This window comes from Triticum dicoccoides, chromosome 7A (assembly GCF_002162155.2).
Source record: "Triticum dicoccoides isolate Atlit2015 ecotype Zavitan chromosome 7A, WEW_v2.0, whole genome shotgun sequence".
Lineage (NCBI taxonomy): Eukaryota > Viridiplantae > Streptophyta > Magnoliopsida > Poales > Poaceae > Triticum > Triticum dicoccoides.
The window spans coordinates 620,720,841-620,743,058 of record NC_041392.1 but is presented as its reverse complement, the minus strand read 5'-3'; the positions used below and the strand labels follow the sequence as shown (position 1 = coordinate 620,743,058).

The following is a 22,218-nucleotide window of genomic DNA, read 5'->3' as shown; positions in this document are numbered from 1 at the left end:
GGAGGGGCGGAGGCGAAAGCACGGCGAACGGCGGCCTGAGCGCTGGGAGATCGATCTTGTCCTGCGTGCGTGCGGACTCGGCGGCGGCCTTAGGAGCGTTTCATCTGCGCTCAATCGTGGGGTTGTGTTGCCTCATGCGTGCGTGTGTTCTGGTAAGGCAGCCCATCAAGGTTTGGGCTTCGTCTTTCCACCGAGCTGCACCCCGGGCCTGGGAAAAAAATCTATATAATTATAGCCTGTGAAACTTTTCACGCCCCGGGCCTGGGCCCTGGGTGCCCGGGGCCCAGCTCCGCCCCTGGGTTTGCTTGTCTTCACACCCACTATCCATGGTCCATGGATGACGACATCGGACGAAAAGCATCCACCCCGAGAAAGGAAACCAAGTCAATGCGAACAAGAGAAGGAATAACACACGAAAACGTTGCCGCTTATTCCCCACCGCGGCTCCGCCCACCAATCGTCGTCGTCGTCCTCCTCCTCCTCCTCCTCCAGCAGAACATCGGATTGGCGTGGCTATCCGCACGAGACAAACGTCTGAGCGCGGGTAAGCTCACTCTAGCCATCTCATTCTGAGCTTCTCCTTCGTTTTCTTCTTTCTTCCAGCAAGAACGATCACGGTTGACCTCCACCAATCATCATCGGTAAGCCCTCCCCAATGCCGTCCATTGCACTCGATTGTCAAATGAATGATTGGTGGAGGAGCTCCCTTCTCAGTTTTTCTACCCCCAGAGGCCCAGACATCTGCCGTGAATATAAGCACCTCGATAACTCGATTGCTCTAATCTGCACCGAATTTTCAGTGGCAAGAGCATCTAATATATGCTGTCTTCATGTTATCAGGTTTAATTTGTTTTTGCGGAGCATGGACGACGGGGACATAGATTTCACCAATCCGGAGACGTATTTTTGCCCGGCCATGGGCACCGATCCCCACGACAGCTGCTCCATCTCCATGGACAGCTACTTCGACGACATTCTCAAAGACACGGAGACGGAGCATCTCGCATGTACTCACACCCACGCCAGCTGCAACCCGCATGTATGCTGTTAGATTGTATTTACATGTGTATATTGTAACGTTGTATACCACCTCATTATATATATATATATATATATGATAGGCCACCCTTAGAGGGTTGTGCCGGTTCCCCTCAAAGCCTATTGTCTTACATGGTATCACGCTAGGTTACGTCCGCTTCCGCCTAAAAACCCTAAACCGCCGCCGCCGCCGCCGTCGCCCGACTGCTATGACGTCCGCCGCTGCGTTCGGCTCCACCGCCACCGGTTTTCTGCCGGCCTCCCTCACGACACTTCTCTCGAGGCCGCTAGATGCCGCCTCCCTTCAGGCGCCGATCGGGACACGGAGCGTCGGCTCCCTCTTCGCGCTCCCGCCGGCTGCTACTTCGCCCGGGCAGGCGCTTGTGGCCCACACCACCGCCGCCCCGTCAACCGCGGCTGTCGCGCCCTCGGCCACTGCACCGCTGGTGGCGGAGGACGTCGCGCTGGTAGGCTTCGCGGCGTCAACCGCGGCCATCGCGCCCTCTGTCACCGTGCCGGCTAGCCCTCCGACTGTCTCCACGGTGTTCTCACCTCAGCCAGTCTCCTCGATGGGATCGCAGCCGCCGCCGCCGTTTCACTTCGGCCATCTCATCACCATCAAGTTGTCGTCGGACAATAACATCTTCTGGCGCGCGCAGGTTCTTCCGCTTCTTGGGAGTCACTACCTGTTTGGCTATGTCGACGGCTCTCTCCCTTGCCCTCCTGCGCTGGTTGACAGTGTGCATGGTCCGGTCTATAATCCGGCTCACCGTGTCTGGACAGGGCAGGATCAGGCGAACCTCTCCTCCATCCAGGGGTCGCTCTCTCCGGCCGTTGCTGGGCTTGTTGTCTTCGCCAAGACGTCCCACGAGGCATGGACTATTCTTGAGCGCTCGTTTGCGGCACAGTCGCAGGCTCGTGTATCTGGGCTCCGTCGCCAACTTGGGGAGTGTCAGAAGCTTGACTCCACCGCCACTGAGTTCTACAACAAAGTCAAGAGTCTCGCCGACACGCTGGCCTCCATTGGACAGCCCCTCACCGACTCCGAGTTCAACTCGTTTATCGTCAATGGTCTTGATGAGGAGTATGACGCCCTAGTCGAGATCATCAATGAGAGGGGCAACTCCACGCCCATGCCAGCACACGAGGTCTTTTCACGCCTCCTGCTTATTGAGCAACGAGTCAAGACGCGCCGATCCAGGGGCAACGGCGCCCTCTCGGCAAACGCCGCCACCAAGGGTGGTCGCTCCTCTGCTTCATCCAGGGCTCCTTCGGGGCAGTCACCACCACCCGCCTCGGCCCCTCCTCCTACTGCGACGCTACCAGGGGCTGGCGGTCCACGTGTGTGCCAGCTTTGTGGTCGCGATGGGCACTGTGCCTCGAAGTGTCACAAGCGCTTCCAGCGGGGTTTTCTTGGTCTTGGCAATGACGGGAAGGATACACGCAACTTTGCTCGTCAGGTCGCCATGGCTGATCGTCCGCCGCCGCAGAAGCCACAGGGACACACTCAGTCCTACTCCATTGATCCCCACTGGTACATGGACTCTGGGGCGACAGATCACCTGACCAGTGAGATGGGGAAGCTTCACACTCGTGAACCCTACCATGGCTCCGACAAGATCCACACCGCCAATGAAGCAGGTATGCACATCTCTCATATTGGTCAAGCATCACTTCTCACTAGACATGCCAATGTTGGGGAACGTAGCAGAAATTCAAAAAATTTCCTACGTAACACCAAGATCTATCTATGGAGAGACCAGCAACGAGTAGAAAGGGGAGTGCATCTACATACCCTTGTAGATCGCTAAGCGGAAGCGTTCAAGTGAACGGGGTTGATGGAGTCGTACTCATCGTGATTCAGATCACCGATGATCAAGTGCCGAACACACGGCACCTCCGCGTTCAACACACGTACAGCCCGGTGACGTCTCCCACGCCTTGATCCAGCAAGGAGGGAGGGAGAGGTTGAGGAAGACTCCATCCAACAGCAGCACAACGGCGTGGTGGTGGTGGAGGAGCGTGGCAATCCCGCAGGGCTTCGCCAAGCACCATGGGAGAAGAGGAGGAGGGAGAGGGGCAGGGCTGCACCAACGAGAGATCAAATCGCGTGTTATGGGCAGCCCCTAGGCCTCATATATATAGGGGAAGGGGAGGGCTGCGCCCCCTTTAGGGTTTCCCACCCCAAGGGGCGGCGGCTAGCCTCCAGATGGCATCTGGTGCGGCGGCCAAGAGGGGGGGGAGGAGTCCATCCTCCCCAAGGCACCTCGGAGGTGCCTTCCCCCTTGAGGACTCTTCCCTCTAGGGTTCCCTAGGCGCATGGGCCTCTTGGGGCTGGTGCCCTTGGCCCATGTAGGCCAAGGCGCACCCCCTACAGCCCATGTGGCCCCCCGGGGTAGGTGGCCCGACCCGGTGGGCCCTCGGGACCCTTCCGGTGGTCCCGGTACAATACCGATGACCCCGAAACTTGTCCCGATGGCCGAAACAGGACTTCCCATATATAAATCTTTACCTCCGGACCATTCCGGAACTCCTCGTGACGTCCGGGATCTCATCCGGGACTCCGAACAACATTCGGTAACCACATACAAGCTTCCTTTATAACCCTAGCGTCATCGAACCTTAAGTGTGTAGACCCTACAGGTTCGGGAGACATGCAGACATGACCGAGACGTTCTCCGGTCAATAACCAACAGCGGGATCTGGATACCCATGTTGGCTCCCACATGTTCCACGATGATCTCATCGGATGAACCACGATGTCAAGGACTCAATCGATCCCGTATACAATTCCCTTTGTCTATCGGTATGTTACTTGCCCGAGATTCGATCGTCGGTATACCGATACCTTGTTCAATCTCGTTACCGGCAAGTCACTTTACTCGTTCCGTAACACATCATCCCGTGATCAACTCCTTGGTCTCATTGCGCATATGATGATGTCCTACCGAGTGGGCCCAGAGATACCTCTCCGTTTACACGGAGTGAAAAATCCCAGTCTCGATCCGCATAAAACAATAGATACTTTCGGAGATACCTGTAGTGTACCTTTATAGTCACCCAGTTACGTTGTGACGTTTGATATACCCAAAGCACTCCTACGGTATCCAGGAGTTACACGATCTCATGGTCAAAGGAAGAGATACTTGACATTGGCAAAGCTCTAGCAAATGAACTACACGATCTTTTGTGCTAGTCTTAGGATTGGGTCTTGTCCATCACATCATTCTCCTAATGATGTGATCCCGTTATCAACGACATCCAATGTTCCATAGCCAGGAAACCATGACTATCTGTTGATCACAACGAGCTAGTCAACTAGAGGCTCACTAGGGACATATTGTGGTCTATGTATTCACACGTGTATTACGATTTTCGGATAATACAGTTATAGCATGAATAAAAGACAATTATCATGAACAAGGAAATATAATAATACTTCTATTATTGCCTCTAGGGCATATTTCCAACAGCCAATAGGAGTCTTAAACTTCGCAATGTTCTTCGAGTTCCATCTGTGACACGTAATCTTCTTTCAGTTCCTAAACTCACTCGTGATAATAATGTGCTTTGTGAATTTCATCCTTTTGATCTTTTTATTAAGGATCGGGGCACGAGGGACATTCTTCTTAGTGGGCGGCTTTGCCAAGGTCTCTATCGTCTGGAGCATCCTGGCGTCGCTCGCGTCTTCAGTGGAGTTCGGGTATCTCCGTCACAGTGGCATGCTCGTCTTGGCCACCCGGCCACACCTATTGTCCGGCATGTTTTGCATCGTCATGAGCTTCCTAGTGTGTCTAGTAATAAAGATGTAGCAGTGTGTGATGCTTGTCAGCAGGGGAAGAGTCATCAACTTCCTTTTTCGGAGTCCAGTCGTGAGGTGAAACATCCTTTAGAACTTGTGTTTTCAGATGTATGGGGTCCTGCTCAGACTTCTGTTAGTGGTCATAATTATTATATCAGTTTTGTTGATGCTTACAGCCGCTTTACCTGGCTTTATCTTATCAAACGTAAATCTGATGTGTTTGACATTTTTGTTCAGTTCCAAAAATATGTTGAACGCCTTCTCAAGCACATAATTGTTCATGTTCAGTCGGACTGGGGTGGCGAGTATCGCAACCTCAACTCCTTCTTTCAGTCGCTTGGGATCACTCACCGTTTAGCATGTCCACATACACATCAGCAGAATGGTTCAGTAGAACGTAAGCATCGTCACATTGTTGAAGCTGGTCTGACTCTTTTGGCCCATGCATCTGTTCCGTTTCGTTTTTGGAGTGATGCTTTCACCACTGCATGTTTTCTCATCAATCATACTCCCACTCGTGTTTTGAATATGAAGACTCCCATTGAAGTTCTCCTTAATGAACAACCGGACTACACCTTTCTCAAGGTGTTTGGGTGTGCTTGCTGGCCCCATCTCCGTCCATATAACAAGCGTAAGCTCGAGTTTCGTTCCAAGAAGTGTGTTTTTCTTGGTTATAGCTCTCTTTATAAAGGATACAAATGTCTTCATGTTCCCACTAATCGTGTCTACATCTCTCGGGATGTTGTGTTTGATGAGCATGTTTTTCCCTTTGCCAACCTCCCTGTGTCCACTACCGAGCCACCTGTCATGCATTCATCCTCTGTTGCTTCTGACCAATTTGATGATGTTGCATATTCTCCTCTATTGTTGCCTAACCATGGTGCAGGCACTGGTCGTGGGGCTCGTTTGGAGATTCTAGAAGCGCCATCTTCCTCTTCGTCGCCATCGCCTTCATCCTCGGCACCTTCTGTTGTGCATGAGGAGCACATGGCGCCCCTGCATGGCCTCGGTTTCCGTGCTCATGCACGGCCGATCGACGTCCTGGCCCGGTCGCCTCTAGCTTCTGGGCTGCCTTCGCCATCGTCGCGCCCTGCAACCCCGCCGACTGGGCCGGCCTCCTCGGTCCCCGTCTCGCCCAGGGCATCGGGGCAGTCATCACCAGGCCTGGCCTCGCCCGCCCCTGCCTCGCCCAGGGTGTCTGGGCCCTTCTCACCAGGGCCGGCCTCGCCTGCTCTCGCCTCGCCAAGGCCGTCTGGGCCGGTGTCACCGGAGCTGGCCTCGCCCACCCTCGGTTCGCCCATGGCCTCTGAGCCCCTGTCGTCGGGCCAGTCTTCGCCATGCAGCCCGGAGTCGTCTATCCCGAGCTCGCCTGAGGTGATTCCTGCATCTCCGGCGACCGTCACGTCTCCGTCACCTTCGCCTCCGCCGGCTCCTGCTGCTGCTCTATGTCCACATACGCGCAGTCGGAGTGGCATTTTTCAGCCTAAGCAACGTCATGATGGCACAGTTGCTTGGTTAGCGGCGTGCATGTCTGCTGCTCTCGCAGATCCATCCTCTGAGCCACGCACGTATCAAGCTGCTATGCGCATTCCTCATTGGAGAGAGGCCATGGAGCAGGAGTATCAAGCGCTTCTTCGCAATCAGACATGGACTCTTGTTCCTCCACAATCACGGGTAAATGTCATTGATTCCAAATGGGTTTTCAAAGTGAAGAGGCATTCTGATGGGTCCATTGAGCGCTATAAGGCTCGTCTGGTTGCTCGTGGTTTTCGACAGCGTTTTGGACTTGACTATGAAGACACCTTCAGTCCAGTGGTCAAGCCTACTACCATCAGACTTCTTCTCTCTCTGGTTGTTACTCGAGGTTGGTTTCTTCGTCAGCTTGATGTTCAAAATGCTTTTCTTCATGGTGTCTTGGCGGAGGAGGTTTACATGCGCCAGCCTCCGGGTTTCTCTGATCCGGATCGCCCTGATCATCTCTGTCGTCTGTCCAAGGCAATTTATGGTCTGAAGCAGGCTCCTCGTGCTTGGCATGCTCGTCTTGCGATGGCTCTTCGTGCTCATGGTTTTGCATCATCAACTGCTGACTCCTCATTGTTTCTTCTTCAAAGGCCTGAGGTTACTATGTACTTGTTGGTCTATGTAGATGATATCATTTTGGTCAGCTCCTCTCAGTCGGCTGCTACTGCGCTTGTTCGCTCACTTGGTGCTGATTTTGCGGTCAAGGACCTTGGGAAGCTTCATTACTTTCTTGGTGTGGAGGTTACTTCTCGTGCTGCTGGCCTTGTTATGACGCAGAAGAAGTACTCTCTGGATTTGTTGCAGCGAGCTGGGATGCTTAAGTGCAAACCGACGACTACACCCATGTCTACCACTGATAAGCTCAATGCTGTTGATGGTGTGCTTCTTTCTTCTTCTGATGCGACCGAGTACCGGAGTATTGTTGGTGGGCTCCAGTACTTGACGATCACGCGACCAGACATTTCCTATGCTGTTTACCGAGTCTGCCAATATCTGCAGTCACCCCGTGACACTCATTGGTCTGCTGTTAAGCGGATTTTGCGCTATATTCGTTTCACGGTGGCTCATGGTTTGCATATTCGGCCGTCTGACTCTGGTTGTCTTTCAGCATATTCTGATGCAGACTGGGCTGGCAATCCGGATGACAGGCGATCCACGGGGGGTTATGCTGTCTTCTTTGGCTCTAACCTGATTGCCTGGAGTGCTCGGAAACAGGCTACTATCTCGCGTAGCAGTACTGAGGCTGAGTATAAGGCTGTGGCCAATGCCACATCAGAGATTATCTGGGTACAGTCCTTGCTTCAGGAGTTAAGTATACCCCAATCACAGCCTCCTGTTCTTTGGTGTGATAACATCGGTGCTACATACCTTTCTGCAAATCCGGTATTCCATGCCCGAACGAAACACATTGAAGTTGACTATCACTTTGTGCGTGAACGTGTCTCTCAGAAGCAACTACAGATCAAGTTTATTTCTTCCAAGGATCAACTTGCTGATATCTTCACCAAGCCATTGCCTTTGCCACAATTTGAGACTTGCAGGCGCAATCTTACCCTTATAGATTCATTAGAAAGTGGCTAAGATTGAGGGAGGGTGTTAGATTGTATTTACATGTGTATATTGTAACGTTGTATACCACCTCATTATATATATATATGATAGGCCACCCCTAGAGGGTTGTGCAGGTTCCCCCCAAAGCCTATTGTCTTACATATGCCATGACCTTGCCCACCACACCCAGACCTGCGTCCATGTCCACACCAAGATCCTCTGGGAGGAGTCGGACGATGTCGCCCAGACCTCGGAGTCGCCGCAAGAGACCGACGGCCCAAAGAAGAAGCGCCCGCCGGGTAACCGGGCAGCTGTGAGGAAGTACCGTGAGAAGAAGAAGGCCCACACGACGCTGCTGGAGGAGGAGGTGGCTCGCCTCAAGGCTCTAAACAGGTAGCTTGTGAGGAGGCTTCAGAGTTACTCGGCGCTAGAGGCTGAGGCGTCCAGGCTCCGCTGCCTGCTTGTCGACATTAGAGGGAGGATCGAAGGAGAGCTCGGTGCTTTCCCTTACCAGCGGCCTGTGAGAAACAACGATTCGGCTCAGTGGCGGAGCCAGGATTGGAGAAAGCCCCGGGCCTAAAAAAAATTTTGCCGCAAGGGAAAATCTTAACGTCGATAAGGCTTTTAACTACCTCAAAAAATACCCCATACAAAATATGGTTCAATTGTACAAAATTTTTAGAATATAAACTCAATGCTTAATGATACAACAAAATAGATAAAAACATGACAAAAACTATAAAGAACAGTATGTGATAAAAAAGAGTACCAAATCAATGGTTTACTTCATCAATGCCTCACATAATCTCATCAACGGTGGAAGAAGAGCCAACACCTTCAAGACATCAAAATCAATTTTTCATAAGAGAGGGTATAAACATAAGTGATACAAATCTAAAACCTTACCACTTCGATGAGGTAAATGCACTTTGCGAGACCTATATGATTGAAAGTGATATACAATATGTATTGAAATTGGCAATTAGATCAATTTGAGTTCAACAATACCCTAGATATATGGCTGGATACACACACACACACATTATTTCAATTAAAGTTCAGTTCAAAGCAAATTATACATTAATACAAGTAGAACATGGTATAAATGGAGAGCATCAGGGGAGAAACAGCGAGAGTATCAAACAAAATTACGTGGTGCGGCAGCGGCAGCCGACAGTGAAGCAGCCGGCAATGAAGAAGCGCCACGCGGGCGAGGGCGAACGATGCACAGGAGCAGGGAAGGGGGGGTGGAGGGGCGGAGGCGACAGCACGGCGAACGGCGGCCTGAGCGCTGGGAGATCGATCTTGTCCTACGTGCGTGCGGACTCGGCGGCGGCCTTAGGAGCGTTTCATCTGCGCTCAATCGTGGGGTTGTGTTGCCTCATGCGTGCGTGTGTTCTGGTAAGGTAGAACATCAAGGTTTGGGCTTCGTCTTTCCACCGAGCTGCACCCCGGGCCTGGGAAAAAAATCTATATAATTATAACCTGTGAAACTTTTCACGCCCCGGGCCTGGGCCCTGGGTGCCCGGGGCCTAGCTCTGCCCCTGATTTGGCTGACCAGGGAAGTTTCCTTGGTGGTGGTGCGCAGCAGGTTAGGCTCAGATGCAACGATCCGCTCGACTGCGGTCCAGAGATGTCGGCCACGACAATGGATGACGATGATGTTAGGGCATCTCCAGCCGCGCCCTCAACAGGCCCTCCCAGGCCATTTTTTCGGCGCCGGCGTCGGAAAAACGGCCCTGTCGCGCTTCCAGGATGCCGAAAATCGCCGGTTCGGACCTTTTTTCCGCCCGGCGGTCACAGGCCGAACCCGGCGCGCTGGGGAGCCGTTGGGGGCTCCGGCGCTAGGGAAAAGCACGTCTGGCCCACACCGCCAGGGGAAAAGTCAAGGTTTTCTTCCCCGACTCGCCTCGCACCCCCCGCGCCCTCGGCCACCACTAGCTGTATCCCGGCGACGGCCGCCGCCCGACTCCGGTAGATAGCCATTCCCCGCCGGAAAATAGCAGCGCTTCGCCGCGGCAGCCCCTCCCTCAACAGCTGGGCGTTTCCGGTAGCAGTTTCCGGCCGCGGTGGCGCGGTTTTAACGGCGGGTTCACGGCCACCGAGCGCAAGGTGTTCGGCGATTTGCCCTTCTCGGCGATGGACTCGGATGAGGAGGAAGAGCTCGCCGCGCTGCTAGAGGAGGAAGCCGCGGCCGACGTCCAGGAAGAAGAGCATCTGATGGTGCTCGCCGCCCTCGCCCAGCTGCTGGCGAGCAGTGAAAAGCCGCGGCGAGGTGGCTCTAGCCGAAGTTGATCACCAGCTATCGGCAACTTTGACTGCCTATCTCAGTATGCGTCAGGAGATTCGAGACCCACAGGTGCATCATCAACTGCAGAAAGATCTGATTGAGCACCTATGGAGGCTCAAGGGGGACGCCTCGTGATGAAATACGAGTTTTTATTTGTTGAACAATATAATTTGTATTGAACTATTTATTGTTGTAGTATTTTGTTGAAGTATTTGATTTTTCTGTGATGAAATATGTGATAAGAAATAATTGTGTTGATAATTGAACGCCGAGACACGGCGAAACCACGCCGAATATGGGCCTATTCTCGCCTATATGGGCCGTTTATTCGCCGAAATTGGGCTGCAAAGTGGACCAATTTCGGCGCCTGGGGGCGAGCTGGAGGCGACGACTGGGCGCAAAACCGCCCCCAGCGCCGAGTGCATCGCCGGCTCGCCTCCAGGGGGCGATTTTTATGCGTCCTGGAGGGGCCAACGGCTGGAGATGCCCTTATGAGTAGCGAGCTGATGCGTCAAGGTGCCGGTGATATTGCAAATAACCAGTGGCTCCCAGGTTTGCCAGATGATGTAAAGAGGTGAAGGCATGCAGGTTAGTTGTATTTCTCTTGTGTGTTCTATAGAAAAAAAATCTTGTACAAATTGCAAAGCGCCTGTTTTTTTCCTCAAAAATGGAAGAGCTTTTCTAGCAACATCAATTTGCGGCAATAAACTGCTAGTTACTTTTGTTTTTCAGCATGTTCAAACTCACATTAGCTGCTCATAGCATTACTGAATATCCTTTTCCAGGGTATGATCATCAGTGTGGTAGTATTAATTCAGTTTGTCATTAGACACTCTTTTCATTTATTTCTGATAGCTGCCCATTAGTGGCGGAGCTTAGTGGAGTGCAAACTGGACCATCGCCCCCCTACACATAAGAAAACTAGTCCCTCCGTCCCATAATGAGTATAGTGTCAAAAAACGTCTTACATTATGGGACTGAGGGAGTAGTATATACTAGTCAGCAACCCGTGCGGCCGCATGGGCTAGATTTTTCAAATACTACATAAATGTGAAAGTATTAAACAACATATTTATTTGACAAAAAATACATAGGCAAATTACAGGTACACGCTCTAATATAACTACTGAAAATAGCGAAAATGCCTAAGAGCACACGGCGACTATGCCCACTGAAATCTCACCATTCAATTGCCTCGGGATTCCAATCACTATATTACGGTCACACGTATTGGATGAATTTTGCCAGGTACAATTACCCAGCAGTTTTCGTATCATATGAAGTATAACGTGCATTCCTGTTCTGACATGTCATTTTCACCTGCCAGCGCCCAACAACCATGAGTAACTTTTCTTCAGAAACTGTCCTGACAGGTGGTACGAGCAGTGACTTTGTTGGCCTATCTATCCAGACATGCTCGACACGCTAAGTATTAATGAACCAATAGTAAATTTTGTTCAGAAAGTGCATGCATGCATGTGGGACCAAGACAGGACTTACATGCATGTAAGTTGGTTGATATCCAACACAACTTCATGTGCCCGTACATAATTTACTCTGAATTTTTTTTCAATACTAATTTCTAGGAAATTATGTAAATAAATCTGAGAGATTTTCCAACATACTGCATGATATTTTTTATCTTAAGTGAAAAACTGAGAATGTCATGGTAATAATTCTAGAAGCTTTTTGATAAAATATTCTATTCTAAAAAAGCTAAGATTTAATCATACTAATAATAATATTCGAGAAAGGTGCAATTAATCGGCGCAATTAAAACTAATGTATGCCATCATATAGACATAAACGAAATTGCTAGGCGATCAATGAAAGAGACAATTTCTATCTTTACTGTTTACCGTGATTCATCCTAGTTATTTCTATTAAATTGATGTGTACCCAAAGTCTTTGCCATTCAATGCTCCGTTGAAATTTTTGCTATGTTTCTCAGACACACTGACTCGAACTAAATGAGTGTGGACAGCTCTTTATTATTGGCATATACACAAGTACGTAGTATTGCAATTTCGATGCCAAATAAACAATAACTTGCACTGATCCCCAAACTATCCACGAGTGGCTTTGATTTTGGTGGGGTTCGTCGCCGGTGCTCCTAGTCCCCCTCCCTGAAAATAGCTACCAACCTATGTTGACTATTCCTAGGGTGGGACTAAATTGTATTTCTTCAGTATGTTGGTGAATTAAAATTGGAAGTATCTACACCACTATTTGACTTTTAATTTTTTTCTGTTGTGCAACAGAAATTTATAATTCGACAGGAATATAATGAAAATATAATACAATTGGAATGGTAGACTTTATTGTGCAAAATAAGTACATGCATAAAAATGTACATTCATGGTCATGCATACTTCACGTGCATATAACATTGTAACAAATAGAAACAAAAGACAATAGCAATATGTTCTGACATATTAGTCCTTATTTTGACTAATTCTTTACATTATAAGAAAGGTGTATGATTTACAAAAGCATTCCGTACTTTTGTAGTTATGTAAGCATCATTACACACCAGGAATTTATTTACTTTGTAATTCATGGGAGCACCAACAACTACACTAAATTTTTTTCCCATGATCCCTTGGTGTCGCACTGCTCTTCTTGCCAATGTATTTTTTTTATCATGATAATGTTTGATGAATGATGACCAACAAAAAAACCATTCCCACAATCAAAAGTATCCAAAAATAAATAAAAGAGTTAAATGTTTCCTTGAGGGCACGAAAGGTATCAACTAACAGGATTTGTGGACGAAATTTTTCAAGAACCCTAGTATTTACTGTTCATCAGGGGGCACCTACACCCGGGAGCAGCTCCATCTTTCTCACTGATTAACTCTAGCTTCAAGGAAACTCCATGAAAACATTAAAAGCTGAAGCATATCAACCCCATCATTTTGGTTCAATGATAATGTTCAGTACACATTAAGTAAATTGCTCGTTGTGTTGTAGAACTGTAACTGGAAGCAAGCGGCAGCTTGGTTACTGGCCTAGAACACTTTCAAGTAGAAACAGGTGTAGTAATTTGTCATCTAAATATACATGTGTCATATGTACCTTTGCTCGGTAGAGCATTCTATAACTACCTCTAAAATCATGCAAAAAAATCATTATACAACAAAAGTATTTACTTGCTTTTGCATGTCCCAGTACTAATACATATTTACTCAGGTCATGTTGTCAGCGTTAGTTTAAAAATTCGGCTACAATTTACATTATACTATAAAAAAATCAGTAAAAGTCCAAAAGCATGGCATCTATAATTTTAGCAGGGGTATTGAAAAAACGCACGGATTGGTCTACCTTAAGTGTTACTTAATCTTCATAACTTGAAGCACAACTCTATGTAATGCATATGTATGTACTTCCTGTAAGAATTCGATGACAGGAAAAACTAATTCTATCAAACTTGCGAACTCCAAATAAAAATAGATAAGCAATTCTGCAGTCAGAAACCAATACATCTGCTCAGACCCTGGTGTCGTCCCTTCTTATGGTCGCCTCATATTGACCAAGTCTTCCTTTTTCTTTCTGCATGCCTGCTTAGGTTCTCCTCATATTGATCTGGTCTGCCTTGAAATGACAAATTTTGGTGGCTTTAAAATGAACAGGGGTATAGGAATACAGGTCTATCCATCAGTTTGTTTTTTGACCGGAGAAGTTCATTAGTACTTCATTTATCACGTATTATCTACCACAACATGGTATATGATGCAAAATCTACAACAATGCTAAAATTCACTTATTACCTGACGTCTAAGAAACAACCAAAGTCATGGCCTAAGTCCCAGATTTACATCTAGAAACCATGTGGAAATTGTATATATTTCATACCTACATACATGTCCTGCAAAACCTTTTCTATCACTAGTAGAAAAAGAGCCATTTGTCCCGGTTCATAAGGGCCTTTAGTGCGGGTTCTGGAACCGGGACTAAAGGGTCGTTACTAAAGGCCCCCCCCCCTCCCCCTTTGGGACTAAATGCCCTCCATGTGGCCGCTGCGTGGAGGTCCACCTTTAGTCCCGGTTGGTGCCACCAACCGGTACTAAAGGGAATTTTATGAATTTTTTTCGATTTTTTTTAAAATTTTGTTTTTGAAATTTTTCCCGAATTTTCAAATTTATGAATTATTTTAACCTCTAATCTCTAATCAGCCCTCATCACTGCTCAATTTAACCTCTAATCTCTAATCACCACTCATCATTCTAATCAGCCCCAGCCTGAGCACGCTTAACTTCCGGGTTCTATTCTCCCTCGTTTCCAAGTCTGCACTTGTTGTTTTCTTGACAATAGTAAGATTGTTACGGCATATCTCTCTCAAGGTAGTTTTGGTAATTGATGACAACATGTTTGCGGACTAATCTTGTGCTTTGTTTGATTCATAGATTCTCCCTTGGCACGAGACGCGTTCCTCCCCTTGGAGTGCATTTCAAGACGGTGTAGCTCTTTCGCTTCTTTCTCGGTGGACTAGTTGCGTAGAGGGCACCGTACTATCAAGAGGGGGTCTGCTGGGGTTTTGCATGGGTGGAATCTTCACGTACACATCAGCTTCTCACCCTCCGAGTTTTTTTCCTGTCCATTGAAGAGATCTCTCCTCTCTTTCTTGTCCTGTCTAGGTCTGAGCGGCAGTACCGTGCACCCAGCGGTAGTACCGCTGAGAAGCCACAAGCGACAGTACCGCTCCACAGCTGTAGTACCGCCGTGGCTCCACAGCAGTAGTACCGCTGGGGGCCCGGCACCTCCGCCTGGTCCTCAGCTTCTTTGAGGGATCGCTTCTCCCTCTTTCTCTCGCCCCAGCGGTAGTACCGCACCGCCTGCGGTACTACGGTTGAAGGGTCACAAGCGGTAGTACCGCTCCACAGCGGTACTACCGCCCTTGACCCCACTGCCGTAGTACCGCTAGGCAGTCTGGCTCCTACCGCCTCGATTCGAGAGGTCTTTTTATCGTGTCGGGTTTTGCGGCACTAGTCACGGTTGTAGTGGCGGTAGTACCGTTCCTGGAGCGGTAGTACCGCCCTACCACCGCGGTAGTACCGCAGTTGGAGCTTTTCCCTTTTAGTCTCCTCAGCGCGGCAGTACCGCTGGATGGCGCGGCAGTACCGCTCCCCTGGCGGTAGTACCGCCCCCTCTTAGCGGTAGTACCGCCCTGTGCGGGGCTGGTTGGTGGGGGGCAACGGGATTGTTGCCCCCACTATAAAAGGGAGCCCCCTTCTTCCTTTCCACCTACCTCTTCTTCCCCCAAGCTCCATTTATTGCTCAAGCTCCATTAAATACTCCAAGCTTCATTTTGCCCGATCTATCTCTCTAGCCAATCAAACTTGTTGATTTGCTCGGGAGTGGTTGAGAAGGCTCCGATCTACACTTCCACCAAGGGATTTTCGATTCCCCCACTCATCCCTAGCGGATCTTGTTACTCTTGGGTGTTTGAGCAGCCTAGACGGTTGAGGTCACCTCGGAGCCATATTCCATTGTGGTGAAGCTTCGTGGTCTTGTTGGGAGCCTCCGATTAAGTTGTGGAGATTGCCCCAACCTTGTTTGTAAAGGTTCGGTCGCCGCCTTCAAGGGCACCAATAGTGGAATCACAGCATCTCGCATTGTGTGAGGGCGTGAGGAGAATACGGTGGCCCTAGTGGCTTCTTGGGGAGCATTGTGCCTCCACACCGCTCCAACAGAGACGTACTTCCCCTCAAAAGGAAGGAACTTCGGTAACACATCCTCGTCTTCACCGGATCCACTCTTGGTTATCTTTTACCTTTACTTGTGCAAGCTCTTTAGTGTTTGTTCCCTTGCTTGCTTGTTTGCTTGTTGTTATTGCATCATATAGGTTGCTCACCTAGTTGCACATCTAGACAACCTACTTTGATGCGAAGTTTAATTTGGTAAAGAAAAGCTAAAAATTGGTAATTGCCTATTCACCCCCCCTCTAGTCAACCATATCGATCCTTTCAATTGGTATCAGAGCCTCGTCTCTTTAGTAAGGACTTTACCGTCCGAAGAGTATGGTTGATATCGTAGACGGAGCGAAGGAACACTCCAGTGTGAATCCTATCTCGTCTACGGGCGATGGGGGAACTTCGGTCTCTCGTGAGGAGTTCAATGTAGCCTTAGAGACATTGAAAACCTCCATGACGACCGAAGTTGAAAGCATGTTTACTAAATTTCTCGAGGGGCTTAAACTATCCACCGCACCGTTGAAAGTGGGGGATCCCGCCAACAAGGTGTCGGATGCTATCCCCGACAAAGGGGAAGCTAGTAGTGAAAAGGCTCCTTCTTCTAGTGGCAAGAATGGCACCGACATCTTTGCCCATGTGGAACCACCACTTGTTTATGGTGGACCGGTTCCTTCTACTCATTTGAATCATGCCGGTCCTCCTCCTAAGATTGTGAAAAATGAGGATTTTGATTCTTGGGTTTACCGCTTTAAACGTCATTTAAATCATGTGAACACTAACCTTTGGAGAATCATTGAAGAAGGCTTCTATCCACATGATCCAAGCAACTTCACTCCTCGAGAAGCCGCGGACAATCAATTCAATGAGAATGCTCTCTTCATCATTCAAGATGCAATTCCACCCGAAGACCTACCTCATCTTCGTCCCTTCGCCTTTGGCCAAAGATGCATGGCATTGTGTCGTGTCTCTCTACCGGGGAAGCGCAAGCATTCAACGCTCCAACTATGAAGTGGTACAAGATGAGGCCGATGAGTTTGCAATGAAGGAAGATGAAGAACCCCGTGAGCTTTATCGGAGAGTCACCAAACTCGCGGTCTCACTACGAGATCACGGGAGCAAGGACACGGATGACAATTGGATCAAGCGCAAATTCCTCAAGGCAATGATGCCCTACCACAAGGCCATGTCCTCCGTCATTCGCCAAAGACCGGACTTCCACACTTTGACCTCAAGTGAAGTGTTGGGTGAGTTTGTGGCCATGAACATTTTGGACAAGAGCGCCGACAATGCGGTGCTCCGTTCTCAACGGGCAAAGAAGCCTAACCTTGCATTGAAGGCCAAGCTCACCGTGGAAGAAGAAGAAGAGGAAGAAGAGGAGAGCAACCCCGAAGATACGAAGTATGCATATCATGAACATATGGCACTTGCTTCAAGGCAATTTTGGAGCAAGAAAAACTCGAGGCCCAACTTTAGCAAAAACAACTCGAGTGGCACAAGGGGCAAGCAACGTGTAAGGACTTGCTACAATTGCGGCAACGTGAGTCATTTCGTTGCGGAATGCCTGTATAAGAAGAGGGGAGACAATGGTGGAAAACTCATCCGAAAGGACAAGGCCAAGTCGTTCCCCAACAAGAACAACTTCACCAAGAAGACTCCTCCCAAGGCTTTGGTTGTGCAAGAAGAGTACAATGAGGATGATGACGATGATGAAGATGATGAGTCGGTTGCCATGGCCTCCATTGCCATTGCAACAACGTCACGAGTGTCTCTCTTCGACTCACCCAACGAGAGCATTACCACCAAGTGCCTCATGGCTAAAGCCACCAACAAGGTAACCTCCAACATCAAAACTACCATCATTAATCATCCTTCCCCATCGGATAGCATTAATGAAGTTGAGGGAGCTAATGTGGAGGCTAACGAGTTTGAGGCCTAAATGGGCAAACTCAAGGGAAAATCCAAGAAGCACTTTGTTGCTCTCTTGGAACAACTTGGTGAGGCCAATGACATGATCGAGGCTCACGAAGACACCATCTCGAAGATGGAAGGGCATAGTTGTGACTATGCCGATGAGATTTTGGATCTTTCCAATGCTCTTGAGGAAGAGCGTGGTCTTCGTTTGGCTCTTGAGGAGTCACACAACGTTGATCATTCTAAGTTAGAGAAAGAATATGATCATGCCCTCGTTGTTTCTCGTGTGCTAAATTCCGAGAAGGCCAAACTTGGGGTTGATCTTCCTAGACTCAAAGAGGAGTTGGATATACTTGACAAGGCCCACAAGGCCTTGAAGGGTATTCACGCTAGTCTCAAGGAGTCTCATGATCAACTCCAAGTGAAGCTAACTATGGAGAAAGCAACTTTTCCTCATATGGTTTTGATTGATAATGCAAATGCTACTAACCCGTGTTGTGAGCATATGCATCTTGTTGAAGAAAATGCTAAGTTGAAGGCGCAACTTGAGAGAGGTCTTGCGATGTGCATACAAGGCAAGAAGAACCTCAACGATCTCTTGATCAACCAAAAGGGAGGTGTGGTGAAGGAAGGGGTTGGGTACATCCCCGACTCCAAGAACAAGAAGAAGAATGACAAGACCAAACGACCTTCTCCCCTCATGCAAACCTTTGTGAGGGCGGGAGAGAGTGTCCCCGAGGAGAAGAAGAAGAACAAAGTCAAGAAGGGCAATGTCACCTCTCCCAACAAAGCCGGCGATTTTAATCCTTCTTATGTGTTATGCCGAGCTAGTGATGGGCATGTTTATGCCAAATTGTTGGTTCTCTTCATGAGCACATTGAATGGTCTATTTGGGTTCCTAAGACCCTTGTTACTAACATCAAAGGACCCATTACAAAATGGGTACCTAAAACCAAGCATTGATCTCTTGTAGGTGTTTGCTTCCGGTGGTGGATCATGGTTGCTCGATAGCGGAGCTACAAATCATATGACCGGAAGCAAGGACTTGGTGGTGGACGTGCACAAAGTTCCATCTATGCCCACTAATGTTGAGTGGGGTGACGCCTCATCCTCTAAGGTATCGGGACTTGTCAAGGTGGTCATCTCTCATGATCTCACGATCGAGAAGGTCATGCTTGTTGAGTCCCTTGCATACAATTTACTTTCCGTTCGTCAACTTGCAATCATGGGCTTTGCCACTTTCTTTGACATTGATACCGTGGCCCTCTTGTGGAGCAAGACTCTTAAAGTAGCTTTTGTTGGGCATGTCGAGAACGGTCTATATGTGATTAACTTTTCAGAGCGACCCACTAAGACCGCGACATGCCTAATGGCTAAAGTTGATGTGGGATGGCTTTGGCATCGCCGCTTAGCCCATGTCAATATGAGATCTTTGCAAAGTCTCCTAAAGGGGGACCATGTCCGTGGACTAACGAATGTTAGTTTTGTTAAAGATCGTGCTTGCAGTGCCTGTATCGAAGGAAAGCTACATGAGAAGGCTCACCCTCCCATGACTATCATTTATTGAAAGAGGCCCTTGGAGCTCCTTCACATGGATCTTTTTGGGCCCCCATCCTTTGATAGTCTTGGAGGTAGAAAGTATTGCTTGGTGTAGAAAATATTGCTTAGTGATTGTGGATGAGTACTCAAGGTACACGTGGGTGTATTTCTTCAAGAGGAAGAGCGAGACCCAACAAACCGTCATTGACTTTGCAAATGAAGCACAACGTCAATACAATGCAAAGATCTTGACAATAAGAAGTGACAACGGCACCGAGTTCAAGAACTACACCTTGGAAGAATTTCTTAGTGATGAGGGAATCAAGCATCAATATTCCGCACCATACACCCCTCAACAAAACGGTGTTGCGGAGAGGAAGAACCGGAGGTTGATGGATGCGGCAAGGACCATGATGGCAGAGTTCAAGTCTCCGTACAACTTTTGGGCCGAAGCCATCAACACCGCGTGTCATGCATCCAATCGGCTCTACCTCCGCAAGGGCTTGAACAAGACTCCATATGAGATACCCACCGGTAACAAGCCCAACCTCAAGTACTTCCGGGTATTCGGGTGTAAGTGTTTCATTCTCAAGAAAGGTGTTCGGTTGTCTAAATTTGAGGCTAGAGCTTATGAGGGCATATTTGTTGGCTATGCTACAAACTCTCATGCTTACCGTGTCCTCAATAAATCCACGGGACTTATTGAGGAGACGTGTAACGTGGAGTTTGATGAGAATAATGGCTCCCATGTGGAGCAAAGTGGCACTTGTGATGTAGGTGATGAAATTCCTCCTCAAGCCATAAGAAGAATGGGTGTTGGTTTCATTCTACCCATTGAGGAACCCCTTGTGGCTGAAGGAGAAGGACAATGCTCCACTCAAGTGGAGCCATCACCAACCCAAGGCCCACACGCTTCCGAAGAACAAAGTGAAGGCCCTCAACCTCATGAACAAGACCAAGGGTAAGATCATACTCAAGACGGTGTTGACACACCAAGTGATGCCCAAGGTCAAGTTCTCTCCCCCGAGCAAGGTCAAGACCAAGAACAAGTTCATGACGACGCTCAAGATGATCAAGTAACCGGTCCTCAACTCACCACCGAGGAGGAATTAGAGCGTCGTGCCGCCAAGGTTGCTTACAAGCTCTCCACCAAGGATCATCTCATGACGAATGTGCTTGGAAGCTTAAGAAAGGGGGTAAGCACTCGTAGACAATTAGAAAATTATTGTGAGCATCACGCGTTTGTCTCTTGTGTGGAACCTCTCAAGGTTTATGAGGCGCTAGAAGATATGGATTGGCTCAATGACATGCATGAAGAACTCAACAACTTCAAGCGCAACAAAGTGTGGAGATTGGTGCCAAGGCCAACGGGGAACCACAATGTCATTGGAACCAAGTGGATATTCAAGAACAAGCAAGATGCCCATGGGATTATCATTTGCAACAAGGCTCGTTTGGTAGCACAAGGCTACTCCCAAGTCGAGGGTATCGACTACGGTGAAACCTTTGCTCCCGTTGCTCGTCTTGAATCCATTCGCATGTTGATTGCATATGCTTCTCATCATAACTTTAAGTTACAACAAATGGATGTGAAGAGTGTGTTTCTTAATGGTCCCATTAATGAATTGGTGTACGTCAAGCAACCCCCCGGGTTCGAGGATCCCTACTTTCCCGATCATGTGTATCAACTCGATAAGGCACTCTATGGACTTAAACAAGCCCCACGTGCGTGGTATGACCACCTTACCGAGTTGTTACAAGACCGTGGGTTTGAAGTTGGGATAATCGACCCCACTCTTTTTACTAAGAAGGTCAAAGGGGAGTTGTTTGTGTGCCAACTATATGTTGATGATATTATCTTTGGTTCTCCTAACAAAGCTTTCAATGAGGAATTTGCCGCTCTCATGACCTCAAAGTTCGAGATGTCCTCCATGGGGGAGTTGAAGTTCTTTCTAGGGTTCGAAGTGAAGCAAAGAAGAGAAGGAACCTTCATCAATCAATCCAAATACACTCAAGACATGCTCAAGAGATTCAAGCTAAGTGACGTCAAGCCGGCTTCCACTCCAGTGCCCACCAAGTGCCAACTTGACTTAGATCCCAATGGTAAAGTGGTGGATCAAAAGGTATATCGTTCCATGATTGGATCCTTGCTTTACCTTTGTGCATCTACACTGGACATCATGTTGAGTGTGGGAATTTGTGCACGGTTTCAAGCCGCACCTAAGGAAAGTCACTATGTGGCGGTCAAACGAATCTTTCGATATTTGGCTCATACCCCAAACTTTGGCTTATGGTACCCAAGAGGATCAAACTTCAAGCTTGTAGGGTACTCAGATTCCGATTGGGCGGGAGACAAAGTGGATAGGAAGTCCACTTCCGGAGGGTGCCAATTCCTTGGTTGCTCTTTGGTAAGTTGGTCTTCCAAAAAGCAAAGTTGTGTGTCTCTCTCGTCCACCGAAGTGGCGTATGTTGCGGCCAGTAGTTGTTGTGCACAACTCTTATGGATGAGGCAAACTTTAAAGGATTACGGTGTCACTTGTGAAAAAGTGCCTCTTTGGTGTGACAATGAAAGTGCCATCAAGATTTCTCTCAACCCGGTGCAACACTTCAAGACGAAGCATATTGAGATTCGGTATCACTTCATCCGGGATCACATTAGGCGAGGAGAGATCGAGCTCAACTATGTCAACACTGATGACAACCTTGCAGATATTTTCATGAAGCCCTTGGATGAAGCAAGATTTCGCGAGTTAAGGCATGAGCTAAATATCATTGATTCGAGCAATGTGGCTTGAACCCGTGCACACCCTACCACGCTCAATTTGTTGTCTAGTTTAGGTGTAGGCATGGACATAGGGGGAGTGTTGTTCCCTC

At 48.6% G+C, this 22,218-nt stretch overlaps 1 pseudogene; it reads left to right on the top strand.

Moving 5' to 3' along the window:
• Positions 1 to 797: 797 nt before the first annotated feature.
• On the top strand, positions 798 to 8,492 carry LOC119333714 (annotated as a pseudogene).
• Positions 8,493 to 22,218: the final 13,726 nt, after the last annotated feature.